A 23940-nucleotide genomic window follows, 5' to 3' on the forward strand; every position below is an offset into this window, starting at 1 on the left:
TTTTTTCTTCCTTTTTCCTTTCTTTTACTTCTTGTTTAACTTTTGATTTTTTTATTCACTGTAATTTTTCCTTTTTTCCTTTTACATTTCCTTTTCCTTTTTTCTTTATTCTTTTTCATGCTTTCTTTTTTCTTTTTCCTTCTCACTTCTCTCTTATTTTGACTTTCTTCTTTTTTTTCAATCTATTATTTTTCTGCAGCTGCATTTTCAAGCAGGAATTCATATTTTACCATTATGCTACGAAAATCCATCACAAATTTTCTGTATTCTATTATAGCTCTCTGATAGAAATACAAAAATCATTAACATGTCAACATGAATCAGTCCAAGTCCAGAAAGACTGGACTGAAAAATCACTGCAACATTATATAAGATCTTACATTTTCAATAAGGAAAGCATGAGGATGGTTATATTATAGCTATATTATATGTATTGTAGTCTATCAAATGAGAATATAGACATATGTTTGTTTCATGTTGTAAGTTAGATAAGCTACTTTGTTGGCCTTCCTGACCAAAATCTGGTTTATTCATTTGTCATCCTCTAATTTGATTTTTCTTATAAACAGAAATATTTAGTTTTGCCAAAGTTTGTTTGAAATGAATAATTAACTGTCTGTAAAATAAATTTGCTTTGAATGAGTCCTAACAGATGTGCCTTTCTTTATCGTCATCTTTAGTGTCTGTTTTCTCTACAGCAAGTCATAAATGAATGAAATGACTACAGAATGACTGCGCCAGGTGTAGCTATGTAAACAAATGACATCACAGATCAGCACTTTGAAGTTAAAAAAAAAAAGCATAAACATCCTTATTTTTTATTAACTTCTTTACTGATCATTTTAATTACAGATATGTGTACAGCAGTCCAAAGTGTAGTCATATCTTCTGTGGTTCTTGAGGTAGGAGTTTTGCATAGGAATAATACATGACCATTACAGTTATGGCAGAACAAAGTTGAACACAGCCTGCAAAGCCCTGCAGGATAAACATAGGGTTTGATAAATATACTTTCACCATTACTGACGAAAGCAGTTAAAAGCTAGTGAAGATATTTGTACATGAGTTTCAGCAACACCCATGCTGTAAACCACGCAGCTGTATCCTAAAAAAGAAAATCAAATGTTAGCGCTGTCAGTGAGAATGAGTGTCTGCTCTGCAGAAGTTTCCTAACTGCAGCGTCTCCAACAGCCACTGAGAATTTAATCCTTTATATCAGTGGCCGCCAAATCCTCTGACTTTCGTTGCACACACAGGAAATTAAAAAGATAAAACTGAAGCTAATAAGGAGTATGGCCATCTTCTATGAACAATACATCAGTATTGTCATTTACCAGCCAACAACAGTGGGTATTTCTTTTTTATGAGACTGGGCTTTAGGGATTGAAGGTGCTCATTTCCAAGAAAAATAAAATACATAAAATAAAATGTTTTAAAGCATCTTGTTAGAGGATAAAAACTGTGAGAAATTCACTGAGCATGAAAAAAGTCATCTAAATAAGGGTTAAAGCACATCTGAACACCAGCTTTGTAAGTTTGTTGGTTTGGGTTTTTGAGGCTTTTTTTGGTTTGGTTTTTTTTTTTGGTTTTTTTTTGTTTTTGTTTTTTTTTTGTTTTTGTTTTTTTTTTTTTTGTTTTTCACACCAAGGGAATCTAGACATAGCAAGTCAGAATAACTGGATAGTTGAGTAGCCCATACAAAACAGTGTAGATGGATGCTGTCTGATCTATATGTTCGAGTTATACTTAGCAAAGAGGATGTTCAGCAGATTCACAAACTTTGTGGCAAGCATGGGAGATGGGAGTTTGTTTTAAACTTTGTTGCTAAAAATTCAGGCTCACCACAAACAAACAGCTTATTTGTCATTCCTAGGACTAAACTATTCCTTTCTATTTCTATTAGTGTAAGTGCCAAGAAATAAATACTGCCTCAAACTAGTGCCTGTGAAAGTGCTTACTAATATTTTCCCAGAATTTGTCAGACTAAACTAGGTAAGTCAGATTGCTGCTACCTTTAGACAGTATTTCAGCCTTGGCTCTATTTCTCAGTGGCTGTTATTTACATTTATTTCAGTGGCATTATTTACATTTACACTCACAGGAATTAGGTAGCAACATTCCAAGAGCCCGGAAAAATTGCTTCCAGTGAAGATGATCCACACACTTCAACTGCTGCTGACTCAGAGGCCGGGAGCAGGCTAGTTTAGAAGAACCAGAGAATATTTACTGCAAGAATAAGGAAACATTCCTGTGTTCATCATTCCACCCTTGCTTTATTGTTTGAACATAACTAAGTGTAACAACAAACACTATTTTTGACAAGTAGTCTTTCTAAATTTAAATTTCAGCCTGTGGGTTAAGTCAGACATAGATTTATTGCTCCACAGGAACCCTTTTTGTTCTAGATGCACAGGAAGAAAGCCAAGATTCAAGGCATGAGCTTAAGATGTAACTTTATTAATCTAACTGCTATGAGAACAAGCAGTACAGGCCATGATTCCTTCCTTAAATATTTCCACAAGCTCATGGATTCACATCAAATCCTCTCACTCCACAACTGGTCCTCAAACCTGTTACTTCCTCCCCCATTTCTTCCTCACCATGCCTAAACGGGCTGAGGACACAGTGAAAAGGGTTTTCTTGACATTCTACACATCAGAAGCCACAGGCTCATTCCCTCTTTTCTTTAGGGGTTGTTTTCACCCGAGCCTGTGCTACTAATTTCAAACTGTCAAGGAAAAAGACACTTATGGAGCAAGTGCAAATTGTACACCTGCCACTCGCAAAACAGCAGCTTTTGAAGCTGGATCTCCCGACTGTAACATCGGGTTCAGGCAGCTGCAATGGCGGCTGCCAGTGGTGTGGGAAAATAGGTGCTTCCTTCTGCCAGGGAGATGAAACTAGTGAAGTCCAGAAAAGACCCAAAGACTCTACATTATGGAGGAGCAGAGTGTGTGAAAGAGTGCAAAGCTGGGAGGAGGCAGCTTATACACACTCTCTCCCATGCAGATACATCAGTGATTTACCATCGATTTCCTGTTATCCTGTCTACATCATCCATTTCCATCATCAAACAGAAAGGAAATGAGGCACCCCAGCACAAAGACGTTATCTGTTTTGGTAGGAATTAAAATGGTATTAGAGAAAAATGTTGGCATAATCTGTCCAGTAATGAGACATGGAAATCTTGGTGCATTATCATATAAAAGTCAAATTGTAATACATGTAATTTTCAGACCATTCATCACTGCTAAGCAATAGAGTCTTACTGTGACAAGTCCACTGACAATAAACTCTGCAGTTTGTGTCCATGATCCAGTTAATTGTCCAACCAAATTAAAATCTGTTGTTTTGTTTGACCTTCTCTGACTTATCTGTAAAAAACTATTTCATAATTCTCACCCTTCAGAAAGTCCTTTTATTTTGTTCATTGTCCTGTGAAAAATAATAATGAATGGACTACTTACCTTTTTGGCAGAGATAATGAATGGCTGGGGTGTGCCCACCCATTTCTGAGATCCAGAAGAGCAAAATGCTTGATAATGAGTTAGGTCTGAATTTTATCTCAATATCGTCAAATTAAAACTGGAGTAATTACATTTTTATAATTTAAGGCTTGCTACAAAACATAATATGAGGGAAAAGTCTCCTAATTAATGTCATTAGGCTTACTCCAAAGCATACTATAAAGGAGGAGTCTCTTAATTGATGTCATTCACTTTGGGATCAAGTCCAAAGAGCAAACTGTAGTTTTCACCTCAAGTGTATATCATTATTCATATCTATATCTTCGGTAACATCAGAAAAAAATATTGTGGTTGCAGTTTATTCTGCTCAAGCTATTATCAATTACAATAACTGGTGATTTACCAGAACCATCTTAGTTTGACAAAGTCCAGGAAAAGTATTAATTAAGGTGGCTAGCTTATGTTACTTCAAAAGAATATTAATTACCCATTGAAGGTAATATTGCAGAAAACAGTCAAAAATAAAGTGAATAGTTCAGAACTGAATAACAATACAAATCACATTCCCGGATTATTCCTAATTGTCACATTCAGAAGCGACATGTTTACACAGAATTGTAACTGTGGCATCAATTCATCATAGTCTAAAATGAGAACTGAACAGGAGCTGTCAGGAGGAGGGAAACAGAGGAGGTAGTTTGGAATATTTGTTCCTCAAAATGCAAGAAATAAATTGAGGATAAAGGCATCCTTTTTCTACAAGTGTACGGTTGTACCATAAATCTGAGAAAATCTGTCATTATGTCTTATTAGCATGTATTTGTTCTTAAACATAAGATTAGATGAGATATTGAAGTTAGTACAAGTTTCCATAGACCAGTTCCATGATGTCATGTATGGATCATGAATGAATATCACTGCAGTATACAGAGGAATATCACTACTGTGTCTGAGAAAAGGTTGGCTGTTCACAGGTGAGCACAAGACAGGATGATGGAGCTGACAAGGACAAGCCAAGTACGACCTAAGAATTGGTATAAGCTTAATTTGAGAATACAATAATTTTGGATACTTTCAGTGTCTGGTATTTGCCCATCATTTTTTAGATTTGCACAGCTCAAATGGGAAGAATAAAGTGGTCTCATTTAAATATATTTTATTTTTATAGCAATTAGATTGCTACACGTAACTGTCTTTTTTAAGGTATAATGGCAAAGTATTCTAAATTAAATATGTTTATAAAGCTGTGAGCTCTTTGTCATCTCTTAATATATCATGACTTTGAAAGATGGTTAAAGCCTATGTTTACTCCTCTACAGTGAATCTCTTCAGAGAAATAAGTTCTCACGCATTTTGAAAGTGGAACAGTGAACTTGTATTTTCCATTTACACCTGACAAAAAAAAAAAGAAAATCAGACTTTTAGCAATAACATTATTTAAGTGCCTATAAGAAAACCAGTAGAGGGGATGCAAAGAAGAGTTTAAGCATTATGAGTGTATTCATTCACATTTCCTATCAGTTCTCTGTACTTTTAAATATCAAAGCCAACTTTGGTTTGGTTTGGAAATGTGTCATATTTTTATTTAGGATAGTTGCCATTACAGAAACTTGGTGGGACGAATCCCATGACTGGAGTGCAGCTATCAACGGCTACCGGCTGTTCAGAAGGGACAGCTGAAGAAGGAGGGAACTACCCTCTACATCAAGAAATAGAGTGTGAAGACCTGTCTCTGAAGAATAGCCACAAGCAAGTTGAAAGCTTATGGGAAAGAATTAGAGACTGAGGCAACAAAAGGAACCTTGTGGTTGGTGTCTGCTACAGGCTGCCCCATCAAGGGGAGCCAACTGACCAAGCCTTCTACTCCAGCTACAGAAGCCATTGCACTTGCAGGCTCTTGTCCTGATGAGGAAAGTCAACCACCCCAGCATCTGCTGGAAAAGTGTCAGGACGAGCTATAGGCAACCCAGGATACTCCTGGAATGCATTGAGGATAACTTCTCTAAGGCTGGTAATAGAGAGCCCCTCCAGAGGAGAGGCAATACTGGACAAGTTGGTCACCAATGCAAGTGAGCTAGTTGGTGACATCAAGATTGGAGGCAGCCTGGGCTGCCAGTAATCATGCACTGGTGGAGTTCGCAGTCCTGAGGGATATGGGTCAGGAGAAGAGTAGTCAGGACCCCAAAAAGAGAGCTGGAAAGGACCCCCGAAAAGAAGACCTGGAAAGCAAACTTCCAGCTCTTCAAGGAATTAGTCAATAGGACCCCCTGGGAAACTGCCCTCAGGGACAAAGGAGCAGAACAGAGCTGGCAGATCTTTAAGGACGCTTTCCATAGAGCACAAGAGCTCTCATTCCCCAGGTGTAAGAAACCAGGAAAGGAAGGTAAGAGACTGGCATTGCTAAGTTGAGACCTCCAGGTCAAACTAAAGGGCAAGACGGAATTGCACAGGCAGTAGAAGCAGAGACAGGTATCCTGGGAAGAGCATAGGGACACTGCCCAGTTTTGTAGGGATGGGGTCAGGAAGGCCAAGGCACAGCTGAAGCTGAACTTGGCAAGGGACACAAAGAGTAATAAGAAGGACTTCTACAGGTATGTCAGCCAGAAAAGGAAGATCAAAGAAAGTGTACCCTGCTTGATGAGCAAGACTGGCAAACTGGTAACAACGGACAAGGAGACGGCTGAAGTACTCAATGACTCTGTTGCCTCAGTCTTCACTAGCAACCTCTCGAGTGGATGGACCTCAAGTCCTTCCCACTGTAAGAGAAGAGCAGGTGTGTGACCACCTGAGGAACCTGAATATACAGAAGTCTATGGGACCTGATGAGATGCCTCCCAGAGTCCTTAAGAAATTGGCAAATGTAGTTGCTAAGCCACCCTCAATGATATTTGAAGAGTCATAGCAGTCAGGTGAAGACCCTGGTGACTGGAAAAAGGGAAACATTGGACCCATTTATAAAATGGGTAAGGAGGAGGACCCTGGGAACTACTGACCTGTCAGTCTTGCCTCTGTGCCTGGGAAGATCATGGAACAGATTCTCCTAGAAGCTATGCTAAGGCATGTGGAGGATGGGGACGTGATTCAAGACAGCCAGCATGGCTTCACCAAGGGCAAGTCCTTCCTGACCAACCTAATGGCCTTCTATGATGGAGTGACTACATCAGTGGACAAGTGGACAAGGACAGACAGAAGTGTTGTCTGTCTGGACTTTTGTAAGGCCTTTGACACGGTTACCCACAACATCCTGCTCTCTAAATTGGAGAGAGATGGATTTGATGGATGGATTGTTTGGTGGGTGAGGAATTGGTTGAATGGATGCATCCAGAGAGTAGTGGTCAGCAGCTCAACATCCAGATGGAGATCTGTGACAAGTGGCGTCTCTTAGGAATGCATACTGGGACCAGTACTGTTCAATATCTTCATCAATGACGTAGACAGTGGGATCGAGCACACTCTCAGCTAGTTTGCAGACAGTACCAAGCTGAGTGGTGCAGTTGACACGCCTGAGGGACGGCATGCCATCCAGAGGGACCTGGACAGGCTTGAGAAGTGGGGCTGTGTGAACCTCATGAGGTTCAACACGGTCAAGTGCAAAGTGCTACACTTGGGTCGGGGCAACCCCCAGTATCAATACAGGCTGAGGGATGAAGGGATTGGCAGCAGCCCTGCCAAGAAGGACTTGGGCGTACTGGTGGATGAAAAGCTGGACATGAGCCGGCAATGTCCACTTGCAGTCCAGAAAGCCAACCATATCCTGGGCTGCATCAAAAGAAATGTGTCCAGCAGGTCAAAGGAGATGATATTCTAGATGAATGCAGTCAATTCTAATGCAGTAGGTCTGATACATGCCAAATGTGAAACTTACCTGGCATGTAGAATAGATCCAGCATATCTTGATAGTCCAGACACACAAGAATCCTTGCCTTGTCTGTATTATGTATGTATGCAAATGGCTGGAGATAGGCAAATGGAAGCTTTCTTTAAATTAAATCAAGACAAAATCTCTGGCTTTAAAGAGGACATATTCAGGGAACACCTGTGTCGTACATGTGTATATATGCATATTTGTATAGCATAGCAAACCGAGAAGCATAGGTCTTTGGGAAAGTTCTCACATTTTACTGTCTGTTAGAAAGCTATTTAGAAACAGTGAGGGAATTAAAGCTCAGTATTTTGGAAGAGAAATACCATAGCATTGATTGTGCAGCATGACCAAATAGATACTAAAAATAGATGGTATCAATATATTGTAGAAATTAAAACAGCAATAAGAAAATGATTTTTTGTCAAACTTCAAATCATGCATTAGAAGATTTTTCCAGTTTTGACACAATTAGAGTTAAAGGGGAGGTTATTCCAACCCAGAAATTATCCTTACGCTTTAAAATTCTTGATTAGACTTTTAGTGAACAGATACATTAAAGACAAAAAATAACTGAAAATAGCATAAAGAAATCATCCGCTATCATAGGCAGCAAATCATCACATCAATAAAACAAAGATGAAATTGACAAGTATCACATTATTCTACATCATGGTTGTAAAGAGCACTAATCAGGAAAATTATCTGGAATAAATACTCATGTGAAAGTAAAATTTGGTATTCAAAGGAAAACATACAATACAAAGGATTAAAAAAAAAATAAATCTTTGGACTCCTTATTTAAAGGGAATATGAATCACACTTCCAAACTGTTTTGAATCCACCAGGCATTAACTTATCACTGTAATTTTACCTCAGGCTAGTAGATCCACGGTTGCTTAAGTTAAAAGGTCTGAAACCACAGGTGACAGAAATGCAGATTACAAACTTTCAGTTCAAGATATTTTAGGTATTTTGTACTTTGCTGGAGTGTTAACATGCAGAAATGCATGTGGCAGTCTATGATCTCTCTTAGTATGGTTAGACATGACATTAAAGAAATCTGCAGCCTGTAAACTTGCCGAAATATACTGAGAAAAGTCACAGTTATGTTTTCTTCACTCTGATCCTGCAGTTTTCTCCATGTCTTGGAAAGCAGATGTTTCCAAATTTATATTTTCTCTGTGCCTGGGTGCAAAGTTTGAAACACAGAGCAGTACCAATGCATCTGAAAGAACTTCCCAGTTGGAGGTCATACATACATACCCTGCCACACATTTATGTGTAGGCAAGATGTGATGTCCTCATAAAAATGTATATGAGGAACAGCAGAGCTCTTGGTTGTCTCTCCAGCACCCAAGATTCTCACTAATGCTTCATCTGTCTGTGTCCACATCCTCTGCTGCCTTCCATCCTGCCCTTATATTCTCCTCTTGTTTCAGCCATGGTGGCTGTAAAGTTCTCTGTGTCCTTTGCTGCATATCACACACCATTTATTGAAAAATACTGTCATTTAATTTTCATTCCATTCCAGTCAACCATGAGCTGAATCAAATGAGGCTGCTCTGACATAGCACTGAATAAAATTATAACTCCTGATGGCGGTGGTCCTTCTTTCTCATCTGTACTATTTTAAATTATTACAGCATCTTACATGTCTTAAAGCAAAAATGCATTCTTGTCTCTATTTGAGGAGTGCCATTTGAGAAGAGACCAAAGCAGAAACACAATTACAGCAAGAGTTTTTGGCCATCTGGTGGGAATAAGTCAAAGAAACTTCTACTGGTTTATACCTACCAACAAAGGTAAAAATCTAGTAAAGCTTGCTCATCTCAAGTTTAAAGAAAGTCCACAAGCTCTAAGCTGTTTCTTACCCATGCACTCCAATACATCGCAATGAATGTCAGAAAATTTGGTTTCGTATGCTGATTTTTAATTAACTTTCACTTTTTCAAACCATCAGTATTCACTGTTCTAGTTCTTAGTTTCCCTTTTGTTCATCTGAGACTGTTTGCATAAGTAATATTTATTGGTGGAATTAGGACTAATCTTGATATCCTAAGAATCTATCAAATATATACTAACGCTCCTGGTGGAAAATAGTAAAAATGTCCACAGCCTTCAGTTATTCCGCATGAACAGATCACTTCAGAACATCATGCATGTGATTTCCCATCACAATCACAAGCTTCGGGTGGAGCAGATTACAGTGATTAAATTATAGACTAGAGGCATGAATGTCTTCAAAACTCAGGAAACAGTATTTTTTAAATACAGAATCACTTTGAAGGAACCCTCTAAGCTTACATAAAAGTCTGTATTCAAAACTCAGGGCAACAACTGACCATCCAGGAATAATCCTACTTTCAATCTCTCTTCCTCTCTAATTTTCCTCTGTGGAGCATTGGTGGTTGGCTATAGATAAAAAAACCGAAGGGGAAAACTGGCCAAGATAGTACCAATAAATCTATGTCTAGACGTCCAAGTCAGAATCAAACTGATGACCACATCCAGCCAGGTTCTTAACTTAGTTTGGCAGGAATCCATAAAGAGCATTGTTACCTTCTAGTGTAACAGGGATCATGTTCCACCAAGTAGGATCATCCCAGAATAATACTAATCAATTCCCAGGGGCAGCAATAATGGTTGTGTCTACACATGCAAAAAAACCCATTTTTCTACTGAAGATGTGAATGTTTTCTTCTTACTAATGCTGTTAGGATCAGTATATTGGTAGCTGAGTGAATGGCCTGTGATTTAGACAACATCCAGATGGTTTACATGTCCCTCTGATTTTAAACATTGTGAAACTATTAATCCAGCTGCTGTCTATACTTTTAGAGATGGATATATTTTGGTTTTCAAGTCTAGAATGTCTCTTTTGAACATCTAAGAAGTATGAGATTTCAAAATTATCGTTTTTCATACATGTAAATCTTTCTTAGGCAATTTGCATTTACATTTTTGTTTAGCACCCGAGGCCATATTTGTTATTTAATTTGCCTAATGTCAGAAGGAAGCACAGTTCTATAAAGCCATGTGGTGATGAATAACACTCCTAATGGAGTTATAAATTGAGACTAATTGGTTTACGTGATTGTTATTAAGTCCCATTTCAGCTGGTTAATGGAATTTTGTTTGGCAGGGGAACAGAGCTAATGTTATCAGATAATTTTCTTTTGAAAATGGCTTAAATTTCAGTCTTCCAGATCCACAGATTCTAAATAAGTCAGGGCCATTCCCCCTAAAAAAATTCTTACAGAGTACCAACACAAAAAAAAATTACAGTGTTATCAATAAAGTGGCTTTAATACTTCAGTGCATTTTCACACCCTATCACCATGTCTTATGTTGCCTCCAAAAATGGCCAAAACATTCCAATCAGTGAAACATTTCAGCAGAGACTTTAATCCCATCTCACAATTGCTTGAATGGTTTCAAATGTCACATAATGAACAAATAAATTGACTTTCATGAAAACCAGATTTGGCAGGAATGCATGAGTGCCTAGTTAAATAAGCAAACTGGGACTTAGGGGTACTTCTACCCAATTTGTTGTTTTTCAAGTGTAATGGTTCCGAAATCAGTCTCAAAACATGGACTGGTTTGAAACTTGAAGTCAATATCCACATGTGATTTGAAAGCTGATGGCTTGCCTGATCATATTAAGGTTCTGAGAACTTTTTTTAAATTATCAGTATAATCCAATGATGCAAAAACATGTTGCCAAGTATAATACCCATACAGCAATTTGTCTGCGTCAGTTGGTGCTGCTGCCTTTGACTAGTTGGTAAGACTAAGAACACCACGTTCAAAATTACATAGAGTGCAAAGTTCACGAAGATTAACAGGGTGTTGTGGTTTAGCCCCCACCATGCAGCCGCTCTCTCACCCACTTCAGTTGCAATAGGGGAGAGAATCAGAAGAGTAAAAGCAAGGAAAAACTCGTGAGTTGAGATAAAGACAGTTTATTAACTAAAGCAAAAGCAGCACACGCAAGCAAAGAAAAACAAGGAATTCATTCACTACTTCCCATCAGCAGGCAGGTGTTCAGACATCTGCAGGAAAGCAGGGCTTCATCACGCATAACAGTTACTCAGGAAGACAAATGCCATAACTCCGAACATTCCCCCCTTCCTTCTTCTTCCCCCAGCTTTATACACGGAGCATAATGTCACATGGTGCAGAACAGCCCTTTGGTCATTTGGGGTCAGTGTCCTCTCCCAAATTCTTGTGCACCCCCAGCCTACTTGCTGTCAGGGCGATACGAGGAGCAGAAGAGGCCTTGACTACCCAGCAACAACTAGAAACACCAGCGCACTATCAAAAGTATTTCTCATCCCAAATGCAAAACATAGCACTATACCAGCTGCTAGTAAAAAAGTTAACTCTATCCCAACTGAAACCATGACAGTACTAACATGGGTTTCCCTATTCATAAGCCTTAACTTCAGCACATTATAATGCAGACACCAGTAGGGAAGAGTTTAACAATCACAAGTATTTTAAAAACGTTAAAAAAGAAAAAAAGAAAGAATTTATTCCTATGAGCACAAGCAAGAATTAGAATTTGCAGTAGTAAAATTTGGACTTTCTAGAAATAATGGTTTCCTAAATGAGCTGGGTAGGTACTATTTAGGGCACATGTACCTGTATAAAAAGAAAATGTTCAAAGATATGTGTGGTCCCCATTAAAGGAGAGATGCATGAAACTATGTCCCCAAACATAGGCAGCTGTCCTTAATTGTGACAGCAGTGCAAAGAGAGAATGAAGGTTCTCAGACACTACATACCCAAACCAAGAAGCTATTTATAGACCGCAGAAACATCTTGAAAGCAATATCTGGAGCCAATGAAGTTTAATACTCTCTCTATAGCTATCATCACCAAGCAACCTGGCCTCTGCACAGCACACCAGCTGTAGCTTCTGAACCGCCTTCAAGTGTAATCCCACATTGAACAAATTACAGTAACAGAATCTGGAGGTAACAAAGACAAGGACAACTTTGGAATGGTCCATACTAGATGGACTAGATGGCTAAGTATAACCATGACAACAAATGCAAATGCACAGTGGTGATTTTACCCATGCATGGAACTGGGGGACACCAGCATCAAGGAGGGATAGGGGGAAGGAGGGCATGAAGGGAAATACTAGAATGATAACATTGGCAAATGCCGCTGACCTTGGAAGAAGCTACAATTTCTCCCACATTAATACATTATGAAAGTTTCAGCATCAACTCAAAATGACTCGGGGTTAAGCCTCAGCAAACATACTACCAACACAACCAAACACTTGTTTTATTGTATATCTACCTGTTTCTTTTTAAAACCTGTTTGTCAGTTGATGGGCCTTTATCCATATCCCAGTATCATATAGACCCTACAGCTCAGATTCCCACAGCCTAAAGTGTCCAAAATCCTACTCTTATTATTACAATGGCAGGTTTTAGGACTTAGGCTCCTAGCCATTAGAAAACACTACCGGTAGGGATTTATGTTTAAGTTCAGGTGCCTGAGTTCAGACCAAAGACAATCTTTTGATTGCTGAAGCTGTTAGAGACACAAGGCTGACCATCAGTATTTAAAAGACACCTTTGTGCCTCTTGCTTCATAACAACTTTACATGGTGATTCATCCTGAAAACTAGGGAACAACCTAAGCAGTCATTTTCATACTGGACATAATAATTCCTAATTATTTTATTAGATTTTGCATATTTCTTTCTAAACTTCTCTGACAGGTAGCAATTAAAATGCAAGCTGATATATTAGAAGCTAGTAGCATTACCTGGTGTTGTTTTCGAAAGGAAAAGAGGCGTTCTCACACAAGAAATGCTTTCAGTTGCTTTCCCCATTCAAGACAAGTAAAAAACAGTTTCAAAACACATCTGTAAAAAAAGAATAAAGTCATAATTTAGGTCCATTGAGAAGTTACCTTTTAATTTTTCGCTACTTTCAAAAGAAAGTCATAGTAAATTTTGAGTTCTTTTTATATCAAATAAAGGAAGTTTATTGAAATTGCGATGTTCTGAAATTATTTTGAAAGAAAATTGAATAAAACCTAGGAATGATAGTAAAAAGTCTTATTTAATCAGTAACGTGATTTCAAATGGGCACTTTTTTCAACAGAAACAGCTCTGTTTTTTGAGTGGGTTAAAAATCTCTCATTTTCATAAAACGTGCTTTTCTCAGACATTTATAAAATTCATTTTTAGTCTATAGTCTTTTACAGTTTGAATCTCTGAACATTAAGAATGAAAACTTCAAGAAATCTCATCACATTACCATGCCTCATCCAAAAATTGGAAAGTAATCCATTTAAAAATTACTTGCATATTGTGTGCTTTTACTCTATTTTCTCAATTTTCCTATTATTTAATCAATTGGTATAGTTTAAAAAAACAGACAGGTTTTCGTATTTAGAGTACCTAATTAAAAGAGCATAAGTGCAAGAGTTTATTTTCATACCTGTTGGTCTCATAAATGGTTATCTCTACCTACACACTGTACTTGTAATAATTTTAGACCACCACAGCTATGGCCAATGTCCAAGAATGATCAATGCTAGAATTTTTATTCTTTTTAAAAGAGATAGTTTCATGTAGAAAAGAAAGGAGAGATTATTTTTTTCTTGCCAATTTCTGTAGTATTTTTTCAAGCCCACCTACTTTTGAATGTCACTAATTCCCAGAAAATGTAAAGGTTTGTTCAGTGTTTGACTGACTCTTTCAAGTCAGAAGACTGTGGTTGGGAAAACAGGGATTCCTCTAGCCAGATTTCTGTTTTTCCAATATGCCAAGTGCCGTTTGTAACCCACTGAAGGGTGTTAACCATTGGACTTTAGAAGGAGAATCCATACGATCCCCAAATTCTTAGTTTGCCTGTTCTCCTTATATCATCTTCCCCCTAGAGGGAAAAGGGGAGAGCACACCGCCACACAAGGGCACAGTTCTATTGTTAAAATTTTAGGTAGAAATATGTTGATTTTCATGTGGTCACTTCCTATCACCACTTACTTTGACTACTCATTTTCAAAACCACGTTGGAAAAGTTTATTCATTGTAATTATCCAGGAAACAGCACAGAACTGTTGGAACTAGTCTCAGTTAAGCATTGCAATCGGAAAAGAAAGTTTCAAAGAAGTTTAATTAAAAAGCTCTGTAGTTCAGTGAATAACCTTGGCTATCAAATACTTTGAAAAATAATTGTGATCACTTCACCAACATTTGTAGAAACGGGAGACAAACTCACAGCACAATGCAATGCAGTCAAACTGAATATCCATTATCCATTCAATCCATTATAGATTGTGTTTTTCTTGTCTAGAACAATCCAAATTGTTTAATCATCTCAAAGCTCTTCTAAAAGACTGTACATGTGATTTACAATACTCATTCCAGACTTTTTCATATAATTGAAATGAAGATAAACATGTGGACTTAAAATTTGAGCCAATTTGTTCGAGAGCAAGCATGGCAAGTATCATTTGACTGTCTCATTGCCCTCTCATGCTATGATAATGTGAGTTATCTTTCTACAAGTAAAGACATGTTAGCAAGAAGTAACCAACATTCATCCCCTGAGCTAATTTATTCTTTAAGACAGGCATCTTTTACAAAATACTGATTCCAAACAAATCAAAGGAAACCAGTATCAGATCTTAATTAAAAAGTCTGTTCTGCTCTCTGCCTGGTTGTCACCTCCGAATCTGCCAGAGTCTAACCAGCAAGAAGGCAGGCATAGATAATAAAAGAAGGAATTGAAGAATTTATAACTAGAACTGGATTTTTTCCTCAATGTGTATTATTAATTTGCACATAAGCTGCCTTGGGGAGAAAGAAAAAGAGAGGCTCATGTTGAAACTAGACAGAAAGGTTATAGATTTTGGTAAAAAATATTTTTTGCAGTTACTCTTATGTTTAACTTGTTTTTCCCCCCTTTTTTCCCCCCAGATCTTTCACGTCTTTTATTTTAAATAACTTCTGGATTTTGTTACTATGTTTGCTGTAACTCAGATCATCCACATCCTTCATAACTGCCTTAGGACCAAGTACAACTTCAGAGTCCTCAGGATGGGATCAAAACTCATATCAGGAAAAACAACAAAGGATATGCATGAGACAAAGAGAAAAAGAGATGAGTCAGAAAAGAAACACAACTCACACAGGAAGGGAGATTATTAAAAAGGTTGGCCGTTTGTTTGGAGGAGGGAGGAGACAGGAAAGGAAAGGGAAAACAGTAATTTCCACTGGGTCTTTACAGAGTCTATTTCTGATTTTCTCGCTGAAGTCTCATTTACAAAAAAATAACCAAACAAAACCCAAAAAACCAAACCCAAAAGCTGAAGAGGCGCTAGAGAAAACTGACAGTTTTTACAGTATCTATTGGCTTCCATACATACACTTTTGTACTTACAAGCTCCAGGTAACTTTAGGGTTGCTGTTAAGACCCTAGCTGTACCTGGAAGTTCAGCTACTGTAGCTCTTTCAGCCAGACCTTGTTCCTTTGTGTTGGGTGAGATGACTGCAACTTTTAAATACAAACTACCCATGTCTTGGTCACCATGTAACTAGCTTGTTGTAACGTGTTTTACATGCAATTACCTCTTGCTGTCATTTGGAAGCTGCAGGCTTTCCCACCATGACTATTTAACAAACGTACCTGCTCTGCACTGGATGTCATTCTTCTAGTTGCAGTTTAGAGCTCTGACTTTAAATTTCACAGACAGAGTAATTTTGAAATCTGCTTAGATGGGAGACCCTGTTTCTTTTTGTGTGATTGTGCACTCCCATCAGAGGAGACCAGAAGAGGAAATTCCATTTGGTGTTCTCAACTGGAACTTGCTTCTGGTCCAAATCTTTTGATTTACTGGACCTGGCAAACATGCTGCGCAGTTCAGCTTTAACTTTTTGTGGGGACTTGTGTAATGGATGTTTTTGTAAAATGCAGGGATTTTAGTATTGGAGTAATGACTGTCCTTGAGAACAACATAACTCTTTGTATAAGTCAACAGCAATTTAAAATTAGCTTTTATTTTTAATATTTTGAATCTAATTTTTTAAAGCACTCAACATAATCGTTGAAAATTGTTTATAAACTGAAATAAAAAGAATAAAATATTTTCAAATATTCTGTTTGTTTCTTCCTTTCATAACAGAAACTTCCTATTTATCAGTATTTGTCCTCCCTTCCTTGACTCCTGTACTGAAAGATATTCTGTATTTAATCTCTGTGCTTCTAGATTTTTACTGTTTTTCTAGTACAGATGTCATAATCAACCCATTTGTCATTTGTCTACATTAAAACTACTAGATGAGAGAAAGCCGTGTTGGATTACTACATAAAAAAAATAAATCGGTTTATGCCCTGCATTTCATTGTGCTTGTAAGCAGACACAGAGCAAGACAAAAGCAAAGTAAGTGTGAATTGGGAAAGTGGGAACGCATAGGTCTCAAATTTTCTGTTCGTTTCCATTTATTGTGTGTAATGTTTTGGAAGGACAACCTCCCATTGCTAGGAAACCAGCCACCATACATTGCTATTTCCTCCTGCCTTGGTCACCTCTCAGCCAGCTCTGATTCCTTCCTGGTCTCCTCCCTGTGCTTTTCGCAGAGGTGAGTGCTCAGGTTGCAGTGGAAAAGCCAGACATCTCCAAGAGCCTCCAGATCTCCAACTGCTCCCATTTGCCCTGCCTTGTTCTGCTCCTTGGGGCAGCACTCTGCACTCTCGGAGACATCAAAACTTGTGCATTCCACAAATGGAAAGCAGCGGTTATTGAATTGCATCATACAAGCCATAAAGGTTAAGCTCCAGAGAAGGGAACAGGTTATCCTAAGCCACTTTAACCTCACCCTCCTGCTGCTTCTCACCTAGCTACCTCCAAAATGTCTAGCTGACCCATGAGGCATGTCTCTCTCACATGCTCAGAGTGACCATGTGGCTGCTGCAGGACTGGGGACACCTGTCAAGTGCAGGCCAGCACCAAGCCTGGGCTGCAGCATGGTGGGGGACACTCAGGGCCCACAGCAGCCCCCACTTTCCTCATCACACACTTCTCTCCATGCACAAGGCTGCTGGCTGCCAGAGGGTTTCTCGGTGGTTTCTCTGGTCAGCGGGGGTGGTGGATGAACTGTCACCAAGCAGCCAGCTATGAAGTCGCATCAATAGATTTCGGCTGTGGTGCAGAAACTTGATCAAACAGGCAAATGTGGGAGCTTAGAAAGGAATGAAAGTCAGTGCTACCTGGCAATGAAAGTGTGCTTGGCTTGGGCTGTGTTATCTATGTGTTTATTTCCAATAAGTCCATCACCGCAGGACATGGAATCTGTCTAAAACATTAGCTAAAGGTGTAATTAACTCATAAATATTGCAGTACTGCTTGGATTGCCCTATTTCAATCGTTCCTCCTATTGCTGCTTCAGAGAATTTTTATATTTAAGTAAAATTAGTGAAACAGAGTGTTTCACAATACTCATGTCTCCTTTTCCTCCACATTGTTCTGCCAAATTACTGGGAGTGCCTGCGTTCTGGCTGGGAAGTGCTCTGACCTCCCTGGTAAGAAACCATACAGCTACAGAAAACATATAAATAGATTACATCTTCTTTAATCTGCCTTGCATGGACAGCTTGCTGTTACCAATGCTATTGTTAGTCACACATCCTCACAAATGGAACCAACTACTGACACTTTGAGTCTAAGTAGATTGAAATTACTCTTTCTTGTAACATGCCAGAATGATATTTAATGTAGCAGGGAGTCAAACAGATTAGGACTGCTTATTTAGGAAAAACTGGGTCAGGCTGACTCAGTACTGAAAAGTGTAGGATCACTTTGGGTGTTTAAAAATCTGTGGGACACAGGGTGATTTTTGGAACGAGGCAGGAAACTTTGTGGAGTGACTGACATGTCAGCAGCAACAACATTGCCAGTGATACACACCCACTTCTCTTTAAGGTATTTAAAATACACTGAAACTTCTATTTTCTTTAACCTGCACAAAGAATAACCAAGAGAGGGTTTCCTGCAGTCTTCATAACCCTGAAGGGCAAGAACATCCTCCAGTAAATTCACTGCACCACACCAATGCCATCAGCCTCTAGCGAGTGAAAGGGTTGGGGGTAGTTAATGGATCAGACAGTCCATGATCCCAAGTGACAAGTGCAACTTAAACTTTAAAATATGATGAACAAACAATCCCAGATTAAGCACAGTGGTGACTTGCCTGTTCCCATATTTCCCTGCTGTCGTGATTTTACACGTTACACCATGGCAGCCATGCAAATCAATTACAACTGGAAATGACAACTCTTCCAGTAATGCATATCACCATTGTTTAAAAGATGCAAAAAGCATTCCACAAGCAACATAAAATCTCTTGCTTCATCACTGCAGTCTCCACAAAGAAAGTAGAAAAAAAAAGGCATTTCTACTATGCATACAATTAAACCCATGAGAACCAACCATGAGTACTCAAGATACAGCATTTCAAAAGGTTAACTATGCTGTGTGAGCTGCATGGTCATTTACATGGTACATACAGAAGTAACATTGAAGAGCAAAACAGTCAGACACAAAACCTTGTACTTACATGAGACAATGTAGTAATTTCTAAAGTGGCATAGATTCATTTTCAGGTAACTGGGGAGGGAATAAGAGCAGTTGCAAATGTAAATCTCATTCTCATCATAAGTATGCACACAAGCCTCAGATGTACAGCATTTTGAATGAGAGTCTGTAAAGAATCAACAGGTGATCACTTGCCTTGTTGAACTTTTGAATGTATAAAGTGAACCACCAGGCACAGTCTACTTGTACAGTTACTAGACATGGTCTACTTCATGTCTGGTTTTCAAATCTCCTATGCATAAATTAATGAATAAAGCTGTACAATGTTTTCTTTATGAAGTTTGTCTTGCAAAATGTACCATATGATGTTCCATGATTTGCAAACTTTGAGTTTCATTACAATTTTATTACTATAAGATTAGGTAAATTGGCAAATTTACAGTTGCCAAGATATTTTTGCCCCAAAATGGTGATTATTTTTGCTCAAAATTAGACACATTTTTATTTGAAAATGAATCTGTATTCTCAGGAAGTTTTTGCTTCAAACTGTTACAACACTTGGAGGGAAAAAAATCAGGATAAGAAAATAGGCGCAATCCCAAATCCCACCAAAACAAAATTTCTTCAAATTAAACAATTTTGTATTTAATTGCTACATTTTGTATATTTCCAACAACCAGAGCTTATACAAATTTGTCTGATAGGCAACCTTCCCGTGACACTACATAACATGACACACTGTCGTCTTCAAAGGACGCCTTGTCTGCATTGTTTCCCTATTCTAAAGCCAGAGAGCTAAAAGGGGGTTACAATTTTTCAGTGTGACGGGGTTCGAATACATAATTTACAATTTGCCTTTCCACTCCCACAGAAGAATCTCATGCCTGCAGTGAACGCCTAGCATATATAAATATTTTAAATAAATATACTTCTCTCCTTTTGGCATTTCTTCAAGCTATGGTTTCCAGCCCAGATATCCAATATAAACCACGACAATTAAACAAATATATTGTCTCACCAGTGGTTTTCACCATGTGCTCTCAGAGGCACTTTCTCTTATGATGACTGTTTATCAAACTCTCAGATCCAGAATCCGAAAGGTCAAGTAGTCAAAACTGTACTCCTCCATCTGCACAATAAACAGAAGGATTTCATCTGCTGACACTTCAGGTGCCCCATAGCTCTACTTCTTTTTTCCCTACCCCAAAATAACAACATTTGCTTTTTCTTGTGTAAAGTATCTGTGCCTGAGAATAAACAAACAAAAAGCTGCTCTGACTCTTCCACAAAACAGTTGCAAAAGGGTTGAGGGCTGCAAATCTGACTACTTTGTTTCATGGACAGTTACATTCCTCTTACTTACCTCTATTCAGAATCAGTTCTTGGGTAGACAAAAGCTATTTTCAGTCCTTGGAAGATTAGAGAAGTGTGTTTCTCAGGCAAAACCAGGGGAGACCAATGTGCCATTAATTGCCATGGCTGCTCTAGTGCTAGGGGATTGATTAGGTGAGAGATGCCTGCTAGGATCATCTGGGCAAGCTACTTTCAAGGCTGTACAAGAAGGTAAAAAATTCCAGCCTTGGAAAAAAGCTTTTTGTGAAAGTCAGCTGCACAGAAACAGTCTCACAATCCTCAGTAAACAGGCAAATATAGAGCGCTCACTGCTACTGAGTCTAAGGAAAGACCCATCTTCAAGGCACTGCTTCTCATATAGTGTCTTTGGCGTAGCTCCAACTTCTTTTTCTGATGTCCTACATGTTATTTTATAATAACTCATAATTAATAGTTTTGTGGAGTTGCTCTGTGATAAATAAAGACTAGATTTGAAAAGTGAATGGTCTAAAAGGTTTTTCCAATCAAATATCCGTAAAGAAGTTAGAATTACAGCTCACTTTCTCCTAAACAGAGGGTTGAAATTTTAAGTTGCATCTGTAAATATGGAGAAACCATAACCAGGGAGAAAAAAGAAAAAGAGACTGAGCCTGCTGCAGCACACAGGAGAGATTATATAACTGTAGAGGAAAGTTTAAATTGCAATTTGTCACAAAGGCTGAAACAATGCCCAGAATCTTCCCTGTATTGCAACTTCTGTCCCACCACCAACATATTGGTTATTCCATCCTTTCCAAGTTTTGCTGCAGAACAAACTCTGAGATTGTGCTGTGCTTGGCAAAGAACTTCCCCTTGTTTGGACAGATTGATTCAGAACCAATGAATCCTGTTAGGGCTTACTTGATGGTATCATTTTGTATACTTAGAAAACTTTAGCTCTTTTTCTTGTTGTGGGTTAGAATCCAGAGCTGGGGATAGATAATGGCAAAATATATCAAAATAATTTGAAAATTCTCCTCGAGTTAATAACCATTTTCCCTGTTACTCATTCTGCTCTTTTGGGGAAGTGTGATTTTCCATCACCCCAAAATAAACAGAGTATATTGACTTGAATACAGGAAAACATTTTGGAACACATGACTTGAAAGATATTTGTAGACACATTCACAAGCAGACAAGAAATCAAAACTAGCTTAACTAGGAAGCTCCCTGATTTGAGGATAAAAAGCTACAGAAAGCATAAAAACTATCATGTTAGGTCACATTAAAGGTCCATATAGCCTACTATCCTTTCTCTTATACTGGCCAGGAGAAATTATTAGGGAAAATTTATTAGAAATGGGAAATAAAACCGTCCCCTGTGACTGTTGCTAGACCTCCAGGTAATCACCCATTTAAGAACTTCCTGAGTTGGAGTTTGCATCCAGACCAATTTAATATTTAATATCCCCACTATGCTTTTCTACCATTGTTTTCTCAACGAGCTTTTTAAAGTCAATTTGTATTTTGCACTTTACAGCCTATCACAGCAACAGATTACTTGATGTAATGGCCATTCCTTCCCAGTCCTTCAGGATCCCCTATATCAGTGTGCCCACATTAGTTCCTGAAGACTACATTGAATAAGGCACCATGCTAACTTTAGAAAAATCTACCTTAGTTTCCAGAAGCAGTCCCTGTGACAGCAAAAAGATACAAGCTAGCTTTCCCACTCTCTTGTTCCTCCTATTTTTCATTCCTTTTGAGTTTTTCCTTGATATTTGTCTTTTAATAAAATAATTATTGAAAAAAAATCCAGATTTTATAATAATATGCCACACAACAAGATTTCAGGTTGGAAACATGTTCCATTCACCATGATTTTACACAGTGGGAACAAAAAGCACTTACATTTTTATTCAAAGTCTGTTTCTTGGGTTTAATGAGTAAAATCCCCTTATTCGACCAGTATTCTATGAAAAACCAAACTATTGAAGCATGAGATTAGTGAATATTTCTTGTAAATCCGTTAATATCCAGAGATCCTTTTTCTTTTGAAAATATTTGTGAGAACTGAGTAATTTCCACAGCAAATTATGCAGATGTGCTGTACAAGCTCTCCAGCACAGCTCAGCCAGTGCAAATCCTGACCTTCCAACGCTCCTGCTGTTCCCGCTCTGGGCTTCTCTTCATCATGCTGCCAATCATATGTTACAATGCCAAGTTTTGCAGTGCGGATAAGTGTCCACTAGAAGCCAAGAAAATACAAATGAGCTTATTTACACAAGAGGACTAAATCCAGATCTGAAGACTCATATGCAGAAAGAAAAAGCTTCTGCACTGAATTAATCCAAAAGTAGCTAAACTTGATGCAAGGAATGCTAGATAAAATCTGCAGTCATGTTACACAAATGTTAGAATGGGTAGATTGTTGGGTCAGAGGAGACCATCAGAACAATGAGATATATAAACTTCTCAGGTCCTTACCACCTGCAATTCAGAAAAAAAAAACCTACCAAACTATTAAATTCTAATTTCAACTACCAATAAAGCAAGCCTAGCTAGGTTGTACCCCACATAAGGTTCCTACTGTAGTACTTGAGATCAAGTTGGCCATTAAATGCCAAATATGCACCTTCAGAATTGTATTTAAAATAAAAAAAAAGTATTTTTTAATGTATGGATGCATTTGTGCTCTCCTAGGTGGATACCCAGAGGTATTGTAATAGTTCAATGAAAACAATAACAGCTGTGCAGAAAAAATGCTATGCTATGATAGCCAGGATTAAGGTAATTTGCCCTGGAAATCTTAGGCAGATCTACCATTCTGACTGGAAAATTGGGAATTTATGTTGATTTCATCTGGCTAGATGACAGAACATCAACTTATTACAGTGCTGGGTTTAAATTTTCTAAAGAACAACGTGTAAAAAGATCTATAAGGACCCACAAAGTTTAGATTTTATGCTATTGCTTTCTTTCCATAAGAGGCCAAAGAGGGAATCAGTGAAAACTCTAACAAGGAGCTTTACATTTTTTGTAAGGGAATTCTCTTCCATTTTAAAGACCTTATGAAGAGAAATGCTTGGTCTCTTATTGTTGTGGTTTGGGCAGGGTTGGCCAATGACAAGACGACCGATGCTCCCCTCACCTCTCGCTCTAAGGAGAGGAAGAAGAGAGATAAAGAGATTTGTGAGCTTAGAAAAAACTAAACTACTTCAATGAAATATTAATAAAAAAATTTAAAAAGGAAGTCATGAAATAGATACAATATATACAAATATACACAAAACCATACCAAGCTCCCAGGGAGATGTCACGGGCAGGCACTGGGAAAGTTCCAGACTGGACTCAGTGACAAATGGGAACACACTGACCAGGATCAAAAGGCAGATGAGCTGACAGGGTCCTCCTCAGACATCAGTCATCGAAGAAGCAGTCCATTGAAGAGGAGTCCATTGAAGAGGAGTCCATTGAAGAGGAGTCCATTGAAGAGGAGCCCTCAGAAAAGAGCCCTCAGAGAAGAGCCAGCCTGAGCCCGCTTTGTCCCTCAGCTTTTACGCTGAGCCCGGCAGATGGGCTGGAACACCCCATTGGTCAGTTTGGGTCACCTGACCTGCCCACAGGTGTAACCCTTCTGCAGGGTGTACACCGGGGTCAGCTGACCCTGGTTGCCACGGCAACGACTGTGAGCAAGGGCCTGTCCAGCTGAACAGAAGGCTGGCTCTG

At 38.5% G+C, this 23940-nt stretch overlaps 1 long non-coding RNA gene across 2 annotated transcripts; it reads right to left on the reverse strand.

The window, feature by feature from the left end:
* Window positions 1-818: 818 nt before the first annotated feature.
* LOC141743981 (uncharacterized) lies at window positions 819-23686 on the reverse strand. 2 transcript variants are annotated; one of them, XR_012587298.1, is made up of 6 exons: window positions 23510-23686; window positions 22363-22459; window positions 13123-13222; window positions 3027-3112; window positions 2100-2226; window positions 819-1105 (listed from the first exon to the last, which is right to left on the reverse strand). It is a non-coding gene; the product is annotated as an uncharacterized LOC141743981 (long non-coding RNA). The 2 variants fall into 2 exon arrangements; XR_012587299.1 differs by lacking the exon at window positions 3027-3112.
* Window positions 23687-23940: the final 254 nt, after the last annotated feature.

This window comes from Larus michahellis, chromosome 5 (assembly GCF_964199755.1).
Source record: "Larus michahellis chromosome 5, bLarMic1.1, whole genome shotgun sequence".
NCBI lineage: Eukaryota > Metazoa > Chordata > Aves > Charadriiformes > Laridae > Larus > Larus michahellis.